We start from the raw sequence: 10,392 nt of genomic DNA on the forward strand, positions 1-10,392 counted from the left end.
ATCTTTACATACAATTTCCATGAGTGTGTACCTGAATTACTTGCATATCATCTTTATATGCAGGATCATTACCTGAGCAGAGTACTTGAGTAAATGTGTGCACCAAGGTGGTTTTGATCCGTGATATCATGATTTGATCAAATTCATGTTTTGTGCTTGTTGCATTTATGAACTGTACATGTTATAGCGAGTATCATTATACTTGCTGGTTACATAGGGTCTGTTGTACTCATACTAAACTTTGCACTTAATTGTGCAAATACAGGTGTCAGACCCAGTCACCTGTAGCAGAGTTTTGCTTGCTGAGTTGTACGAGAGACGAGGTAGAGCTGTATACTGATCGCAGTTTTTGCATCTCTTTCCATTTGTACTGTTGTCTTTATTTTCGGACAATATTGTTATTTAGCCTTGCAGACTTGTATTTCCATTTTAGAGCTCATGACTCCGTATTTACCATTTCTGGGGGATGTATCATGTATTAACGATATTATGCTATGTTGAGACATCAGACTTGTATTATTTTTGGTCCTTTCAGTATTTATACATCATGCTTTTGTTATGCTTGGCTTGCCTAACAAGAGAGTTAGGCGTCATCATTGCCGGTTAGTAAAGTTGGGTCGTGACAAGTTGGTATCAGAGACCTAGGTTCATACATTCTACGGGTCATGAGCTAGTTTAGTAGAGTCTTACGGATCGGTACAGAGACATCTGCACTTATCTTTGAGAGGGTACCAAACTGTTGGGAAATTTTTTACTTTCTTGCATTCTTATCGTGTTGATTAGTTATTTCCGAAGTTTGAACCTTGACTCTTTTTTTCTCTCACAGTTGGTGATGACACGTGTGACTGGATCAGGTGGACGGGCACCAGTACCACTAGTTAGGGCCGCCAGAGGCCGAGGCCATGGTAGAGGCGATGTGGGGCTCACACTTCAGCTAGGGCAGCACCTGTGGAGCAACCAATTGCTCTAGATGAGGAGTAGGTTCCAGATACTATTGAGTCGGTGGGACCAGCTCAGACACTAGAAATACCTATTGTCATTTCTAGTCTTTAGGAGGCTTTGGTTGAGATTTTGTCTGTGTGAACGAGCTTGGTTCAGGAGGTTACAATTCTAGTTGTACCAGCTACCTCACAGGCTGGGGGAGGTGCCCAGATTCCCGCCGCCCGTACTCTAGAGTAGCTATCTCAGGGTCATAAAACACCTAGGGTGTTACTAGTGTAACCAGTTATTGCTTCTCGGGCTGAGGTTGGTCCACCTATGACTGATGTGGAGCAGAGGAGGTTGGAGAGGTTTAAGAGGCTTGAACTACCCGAGTTCGGTGGAGGAGAGTCAGAGGATGCTCAGGATTTTCTGGACCGGTGTTAGCGGATTCTTCACATAACAGGTATTTTGGACACCAATGGGTTTGTATTTACTACTTTTCAGCTAATATGAGCAGCCTACAGAGGGTGGCAGACTTATGAGTTTGGTAGGCCAGCTGGCACAGTGCCACTTACATGACATGAGTTCTCCGTTCTCTTCTTAGAGAAATTTATCTCACAGACTCGCAGAGATGAGCTGCGTAGAGAGTTTGAGCAGCTACGTTAGGGGGATATGACTATGACTCGGTATGAGATGAGGTTTCCAGATTTGGCACAACATGCTATATAGTTGGTTCCCACAGAGAGGAAAACGATCAGGAGGTTCACTCATGGCCACAACTATGGTTTACATTACAGTTTGGCTCGAGAGGTTGAGACGGATGCCAGGTTTGACCAGGTGGTCGAGATTGCTAGGTATTTGGAGTAGGTTCGCAGGCTTGAGCATGATGAGTGGGAGGCCAAGAGGCCTCGTGGTCCAGATGGTCTTAGCAGTGGCTCATCTAGAGGCCAGTCACATTACAACAGAGGTCGTCCTTTTAGACCCGCTCAGGAAACTCATCATGTTCCTCGTGGTTCTTCAGGTAGCCATAGTTCATACAATGCTCGCCCAACTCATTCATCATTCAATGCACTGCCGATATAAAGTTCTTACCGTGCTCCATCTGTTCAAAGTTCTACAGGCAGTTATTCAGATTATCAGGGTCAGTAGCTTTGTAAGCGGAGGGGTTGTTTTGAGTGCGCGGACTTGGGTACTTGAGTCATATCAAGAGGGATTGCCCCAGACATTTCAGCAGGGTTCTATAGTAGAGCTCGTAGCCTATGATATCAGCAGTAGCAGCTGCACCACCCGCATAGCCATCTAGGGGTGGGGCTCAGTTAGTTCGAGGTCGCCCTAAAGGGGGAGGTCGGATAGGCGGTGGTCAGGCCCGTTGTTATGCATTTCCAGCCAGGCCAGAGGCAATTGTTTCTGACTCTGTGATCATAAGTATTGTTTCAGTATGCCACATAGATGCTTCAGTGTTATTTGACCCTATTTCTATTTATTCATATGTAATCATACTTTGCTTGTTATTTGGATATCCCTCATGATTCTATATTTATGCCTGTTCATGTTCTACACCGGCAGGGGATTCTATTATGGTGGATCGTGTATATCGGTCACGTATGTGATTACCATTAGAGGTTATGAGACTAGGGTTGATCTGTTGTTGCCCAGTATGGTTAATTTTGGCGTGATTCTTGGCATGGATTGGTTCTCGCCATATCACGCTATCCTTGATTGTCATGCTAAGACATTGATGTTGGCGATGCCGAGGTTGCCAAGGTTAGAGTAGAGAGGCTCCCTGAATTATGTTCCTAATTGAGTGATTTCATGCATGAAGGCTCAACGAATGGTTGAGAAGAGATTTCTGGCGTATTTGGCCTTTGTGAGGGATGTTAGTGCTGATACCTACCGTTAAGTCAGTTCCAATAGTGAGAGTTTTCCCAGATGTGCTTCTAGTAGACCTTCCGGGCATGCCGCCCAATAGGGACATTGATTTTGGTATCGATTTGGTGCAGAGAACTCCTCCCATGTATATTTCGCCATATCTTATAACACCAGTTGAGTTGAAGGAGTTGAAGGAATAATTGTAGGAGCTACTTGTAAGGGCTTCATCACGCCTAGTGTGTTCACCTTGGGGTGCACCAGTTCTATTTGTGAAGAAGAATGATGGTACTATGAGGATGTGTATTGACTACAGGCAGTTGAACAAAGTTACAATTAAGAACTAGTACCCACTACCGCACATTGATGAATTATTTGATCAGCTTCAGGGTGCTAGAGGGCTCTCGAAGATTGCTTTGAGATTAGGGTATGATCAGCTAAAGATCCGGGATTCAGATATTCCAAAGACGGCGTTCAGGACCCGCTATGGTCACTATGAGTTTCTGGTGATGTCTTTTGGGCTGACCAATGTCCTAGCGGCCTTTATGCACTTGATGAACAGTGTATTTCAGCCATATCCTAATTCCTTCGTCATAGTTTTCACTGAAAATATATTGGTGTATTCACGCAACAAGGAGGATTTGGAGCAGCATCTGAGGATCGTGCTCCAGACTTTGAGGGAGAAGAAGCTATATGATAACTTCTCCAAGAGTGAGTTTTGGCTTGATTCAGTGGCAATTTTGGGGCATACGGTGTCTAGTAAGGGGATTAAGAGATTCGAAGAAGATTGAAGCAATTCAGAGTTAACCCACATTGTCTTCTGCTACTGAGATCCGGAGATTCCTTGGTTTGGCCAGGTATTTTCGGCATTTTGTGGAGGGTTTCTCGTCCATTGCTTCACCTTTGACTAGATTGAACCAGAAGGGTATCCCATTCAGGTGGTCTGAGGAGTGTGAGGAGAGATTTCAGAAGCTCAAGACTACTTTGACTATAACTCCAGTTCTAGTTTTGCCTTCGGGATCAGCTTCTTATACAGTTTATTGTGATGCTTCATGGATTGGCAAGGGAGAATTCGACTTTGGAGAGCAAAGAGCCTTCGTGGAGGCCGGATTTCATCTTTTCTCTCTCCATATACATGATTTGGAGTTGGCATCCATTGTTTAGACATTGAAGATTTGGAGGAACTATCTCTACGGCGTGTCTTGTGAGGTATTCACAGATAATAGAAGTCTCCAACACTTATTCAAGCAAAAGGATGTGAACTTGAGGCAGCGGAGGTGGTTAGAGCTACTAAAAGACTATGATATTACCATTGTTTATCACCTGGGAAAGGCCAGTGTGGTGGCCGATGCTTTGAGTAGGAAGGCTGAGAGTATGGGGAGTCTTGCTTATATTCCAGTTGGAGAGAGACCATTAGCATTGGATGTTCAGGCTTTGGCCAAATCGGTTCATGAGGTTGGATATTTTTGTGTCCAGTAGAGTTCTTGCTTATGTGGTATCACGGTCTTCTTTGTTTGAGCGCATTAAGGCACGTTAGTATGATGATCCCCATTTGGTTTTCCTAAAGGACACGGTGTAGCACATTGATGCTAAGGAAGTTACTATTGGAGATGATGGGGTATTAAGAATGTAGTGTCAGATCTGTGTTCAAAATGTGGATGGGTTGCAAGGGTTGATACTTGAGGAGGCCCAAAGTTTGCGGTATTCAATTCATCCGGGTTCTGCGAAGATGTACCAGGACTTGAGGCAATACTATTGGTGGCAGAGGATAAAGAAGGATATTGTTTAGTATGTTGCTCGCTGTTTGAACTATCAACAGGTGAAGTATGGGCACCAGAGACTCGGTGGTTTCTTTAGAGGCTTGATATTTCGGAGTGGAAGTGGGAGTGTATCACGATGGATTTTGTAGTTGGGCTCCCACGGACCTTGAAGAAATTTGATGCAGCATGGGTTATTATGGACAGACTGACCAAGTCTGCACACTTCATTCCAGTTGTGACTACCTACTCTTCAGAGCAGCTGGCTCGTATTTACATTCGTGAGATTGTTCGCCTTCATGGTGTGCCCTTGTCTATTATATCGGATCGAGGCACTTAGTTCACATCACATTTCTGGAGAGCAATTGATTAGACAGTTGTGGTCGAGTTTAGACCCTATCATAGATCATGCACTCATGTTATTGAATTAGAATTCATTTCGCTCTATTAATTATATTGTGAAAAACGTTAATGGCTTAATAATTAGATCTTGTGATGTTGATTGAGTGTTGGCTTGCCTAGTGACCAGGCTAGGCGCCACCACAGTCTTTGTTGAAATTTTGGGTCGTGACAATACCGTTAGCGTATTGTGTTCTTGGTGTATTAATTTCATAGGAATATAGGCGCTAATATGTATTGGATAGATGACTAGTAATTTGGGAGAATACTATGAGCAAAGATAGTCTGGTAAATTAGCAACCATAGGGAATTCAAGTTGCATGAGGGATTAACTAGAACTCAATAGGATTGCTAAACCAACCACAACCCAGGAATATTCATCTCTACTGAAGTAGCTCTTTAAAGTTCTTAGTTGTTGCAGTTAATCATTTATTTAATATTTGCAACAATGGTTTAGTAACAAAAACTCTAACTTGGTAACTCGATTAGATTGCGTCATTCTAGTTGAATTGGTAGGTAGTTAACGATAAATCCATGTGGGTTCAATACTCTCTTCATTACTTTATTACTTTTTAACCATGTATACTTGTGTGTACATTTGAGAGAAATATGGAGCAAGTGGAAGATGATTTAGGGTATCATATTCTTGGCGACTCCAAGCACATCGTACAATTTAATTACAAGAATTTACCCCATTATCTCAAAACTTGCTTTCTGTATTTTGGAGCATCCTTAGAGGATAAAAAGATTCAGATCTGAGAGCTTATGAAGTTATGGGCAACAGAAGCTTTGATGATTAAAGAACAAAATCTTGGCAAAGTAAAAGCATGCCGTGTTGATATTTGGCTAAATACACATAATATGATGATAATTGCCTCACATGTTAGTGTAATAATAGTGATAATTAGAGTCTATTATGAAGTTTTGAGCTTAATTGTATTATTTACTTGTGTGGAAAGAATTTGGAATAAAAAAGTGAAAGCAAGCAAGTTGAAGCAAGAATTGAAGAAATATGAGCTAAGTATAAATTCAGTGCCTAGGCCACCATTTGGTGGTGCCTGTGGAGCCTAAAACTTCGAGAATTTCAGAGATAAAAGTTCAGCGTTCAGGTCACCGTTTGGCGGTGCCTATGGTGCTGAAATCTAAGGGTCTGCTGAATTCACCATCTGGCGTGCCCATAGTGCCGTATCTGGGAAAGTTCTCCGTGCAGGTTTAGGAGAAAGTTTTCAGTGTCTTAGACCCTACCAATGCATATAATCTAATTTTTGAAGGGAGAATTCGACTTTGGAGAGCAAAGAGCCTTCGTGGAGGCCGGATTTCATCTTTTCTCTCTCCATATACATGATTTGGAGTTGGCATCCATTGTTTAGACATTGAAGATTTGGAGGAACTATCTCTACGGCGTGTCTTGTGAGGTATTCACAGATAATAGAAGTCTCCAACACTTATTCAAGCAAAAGGATGTGAACTTGAGGCAGCGGAGGTGGTTAGAGCTACTAAAAGACTATGATATTACCATTGTTTATCACCTGGGAAAGGCCAGTGTGGTGGCCGATGCTTTGAGTAGGAAGGCTGAGAGTATGGGGAGTCTTGCTTATATTCCAGTTGGAGAGAGACCATTAGCATTGGATGTTCAGGCTTTGGCCAAATCGGTTCATGAGGTTGGATATTTTTGTGTCCAGCAAAGTTCTTGCTTATGTGGTATCACGGTCTTCTTTGTTTGAGCGCATTAAGGCACATTAGTATGATGATCCCCATTTGGTTTTCCTAAAGGACACGGTGTAGCACATTGATGCTAAGGAAGTTACTATTGGAGATGATGGGGTATTAAGAATGTAGTGTCAGATCTGTGTTCAAAATGTGGATGGGTTGCAAGGGTTGATACTTGAGGAGGCCCAAAGTTCGCGGTATTCAATTCATCCGGGTTCTGCGAAGATGTACCAGGACTTGAGGCAATACTATTGGTGGCAGAGGATAAAGAAGGATATTGTTTAGTATGTTGCTCGCTGTTTGAACTATCAACAGGTGAAGTATGGGCATCAGAGACTCGGTGGTTTCTTCAGAGGCTTGATATTCCGGAGTGGAAGTGGGAGTGTATCACGATGGATTTTGTAGTTGGGCTCCCACGGACCTTGAAGAAATTTGATGCAGCATGGGTTATTATGGACAGACTGACCAAGTCTGCACACTTCATTCCAGTTGTGACTACCTTCTCTTCAGAGCAGCTGGCTCGTATTTACATTCGTGAGATTGTTCGCCTTCATGGTGTGCCCTTGTCTATTATATCGGATCGAGGCACTCAGTTCACATCACATTTCTGGAGAGCAGTGCAGTGTGAGTTGGGCACACAGGTCGAGCTGAGTATAACATTTCATCCCCAGACAGACGGATAGTCTGAGCGCACTATTCAGATATTGAATAACATGTTACGTGCTTGTTTCATCGATTTTGGAGGTTCATGGGATCAGTTTCTTCCGCTAGCAAAGTTCGCCTACAATAACAGTTTTCAGTCGAGTATCTAGATGGCTCCTTATGAGGCCTTATATGGAAAGAGATGTCATTCTCCGGTTGGTTGGTTTGAACCGGGGGAGGCTAGGTTGTTGGGCACTGATTTGGTTCGTGATGCTTTGGAGAAGGTAAAGTTGATCCAGGAGCGGCTTCATACAACACAATCCATGCAGAAGATTTATGCAGATAGGAAGGCTCATGATGTTGCATATATGGTGGGTGAGAAGGTTTTTGCTCAGAGTTTCGCCCATGAAGGGTGTGATGAGGTTTGGAAAGAAGGGCAAGTTGAGCCCTAGGTATATTGGTCCTTTTTAGGTGCTTGAGAGAGTGGGAGAGGTGGCCTACAGACTTGCCTTTCCACCTAGCCTATCGGGGGTTCTGTTGCTCCCAAACGCACACGCAAGTATACGTGGTCGTACAAGTAATAAAATGATAAATCGAGTGTCAAACCCACAGAGACTTGTGTTAACTTCCCACTAGTTTCACCAAGATTCTTATTCAGTCGATTCAATCAAAGTTCAAAAGTGTGATTATACTAAGAAATAATTGTAATAAGTAACTAATTAAACAAACATCAAAATAATTGTTGTGTATCTAGTAGAGATGAATATTCTAGGGTTGTGATCGATTCACCACTCCCATTGCGTTCTAATTAGCTCTTTGATGTTTGGCTTAAAGTATATATATTTATATGTATATCGCCTCATGTTTTACTTTTGTTTCGTGGATTTAGGATGTAAAATGTGTTGATTTATATTAATTTGAGGTGTTTTTATGTGTAGGAATGATCCGAGAGCAATTGAGGGCAAAAGGTGCGAGATTAGAGCTAAAACGGACAAAAAAACAAAAAAAGGGGAATTTCTAGCGCCACAGCCAGCGCCTGGCGCTACCTGTGATGCCAGAGACAGTAAGCTTCAATTACCAGTGCCAGGGACAATGCCTAGTGCTGGGCTAGGCGCTGGTGGCGTGAATTCTGTCCAACTTTGCCCGGAACAAGGTTATTTCGGCCCTAGACCTACCCAACACGTATAAAAGCAAGACTAAGCTTATTTTTAGGGGAGGATGCCATTTTGAAGGGGGAATACACACGAGAAACATCCGGGAGCGAAGAGATCTCAATTTGCTTCATCTTTTCTTAGTATTTTGAATTATCCAACACTTATGAAATTGTTTGCTATTATCATGAGTGGCTAAAACCCATAGTTTTGGGGTTGTGATTTAGCCATGAATATTGTTGTTTAACGTTGACTTAACCTTGATTATAATTCACTAATATATGGTTGTTTCTTCAATTCTGTGATTAATTGCTTAATTGTCTGGCTAGCAGTTAGGTTCTATTTACTATTTATGCTATGCTTGGGAAAGCCATGTTTAGATTAGAGAAGAATTAAAGAGAGCATGATCTTAACTCTTGGGGGGGGGGGGGAATTTGTGGTTAGGATAGGAATATACCTAGTCACCATGCTTAATTAAATATCGTAATCTTAATGCATTCTTAATAGATTGATTCCTTAGGAATTTAGGCGTTAATCTATTTTGAATAAGCGAGTAGTACTTCGGGAGAAGGCTATGAGAGAAATTATCGATTAATTAGCAACCATGAGTGAATTGTATGAATGGGAGAGTTAACTAGAACACAATAGGATTGGTGAATCGATCACAACCCTGGAATATTTATCTCTATTGAATACACAACAACCATTTTACTGCTTGATAATTTAGTTACTCCTTAGAAGTATAGTTTAGTATAACCACATTCTTGAACTCAAATTTGGCTTGACTGAATAACAATCTTGGTGATTTTAGTGGGTAGTTGATACAAGTCTCTGTGGGTTCGACACTCGACTTATCATTTTATTACTTGTACGACCACGTATACTTGCGTGTGCATTTGGGAGCAACAAGTTTTTGGTGCCGTTGCCGGGGACTTGAATATTGACTACTTTCTAGTTTTTGCTTTCATTGTTTATTTCGTTAAGTCTAACGTTACATGATTGTTGCTCTGACCTCAGGAACATTGATTGAATACGCAGGGTCAGAAGCTAGGACCGACTTCAAGGCTTTGACCCCGAACCTGAGAGAACATTTCATAGGAGGTTGAGGGAAGCAAAGGACACGAATAATATTCAGGCACTTGTCCAATTTCCTGTGAACATGGCTGAGGAACATTTGGCTGTTCAGGAGGTGGCAATGCCCAGCATTGCTAATGTCCCCTCCAGCATAGTGAAGCCCAGAATCACTGGGCACTTTGAGCTAAAACAGAGCATGATCCAGCTACTTCATGCGAATGGGCAGTTTATGGGTCTTCCACATGAGGATCCACAACAGCATATCCTGAACTTCTTGGAGATTAGTAATACTTATATCACTAAAGGGGTCACTCCAGACTATGTGAGGCTCACACTTTTTCCATTCTCTCTATTGGGCGAAGCAAAGCGATGGCTGAAGGTAGAACCAGCTAATTCTATTACATCATGGAATGATTTGGCAAGGAAATTTCTAGCGAGGTTCTTCCCTTCAGGCAAAACTGCAAAGATTAGAAGTGAGATAGTTACCTTCAAACAGAAAGCGGGAGAGTCTTTATACTCAGCTTGGGAGAGGTTCAAGGGGCTACTCAGAGACTGTCCTCATCACAATAAGACAAACGAAGTGTTAGCTCACACTTTCATAGAAGGGATACATCCTGAAACAAAAATTGTGGTAGATGCTGCAGCTGGAGGTCAAGTGTTGCAGAAAAGCTTTGACGAGATATATGCATTATTGAACAAATTCTCCCAAAGCAATCCGGATTGGCAAGGAGCAATGGGCAGACACACGGTGCAAATATCTGCAGGGGTTCTCGAGTAAGATGTCATCTCGACGTTATCAGCGCAGATTTCTACACTGACCAACCAAGTCAATCAGATGACCATGGTTATTAATAAGCAACAAGCTCAACTAG

The 10,392-nt window shown here is 42.3% G+C and overlaps 1 non-coding gene across 1 annotated transcript; it reads right to left on the reverse strand.

Annotated features, from left to right (window-relative positions):
• Positions 1-9,983: 9,983 nt before the first annotated feature.
• Positions 9,984-10,088, reverse strand: LOC142174085 (small nucleolar RNA R71). Its single transcript, XR_012703436.1, has one exon. It is a non-coding gene; the product is annotated as a small nucleolar RNA R71 (small nucleolar RNA).
• Between the last annotated feature and the right edge of the window lie 304 nt (positions 10,089-10,392).

This window comes from Nicotiana tabacum, chromosome 19 (genome assembly GCF_000715075.1).
Source record: "Nicotiana tabacum cultivar K326 chromosome 19, ASM71507v2, whole genome shotgun sequence".
Taxonomy (NCBI): Eukaryota; Viridiplantae; Streptophyta; class Magnoliopsida; order Solanales; family Solanaceae; genus Nicotiana; species Nicotiana tabacum.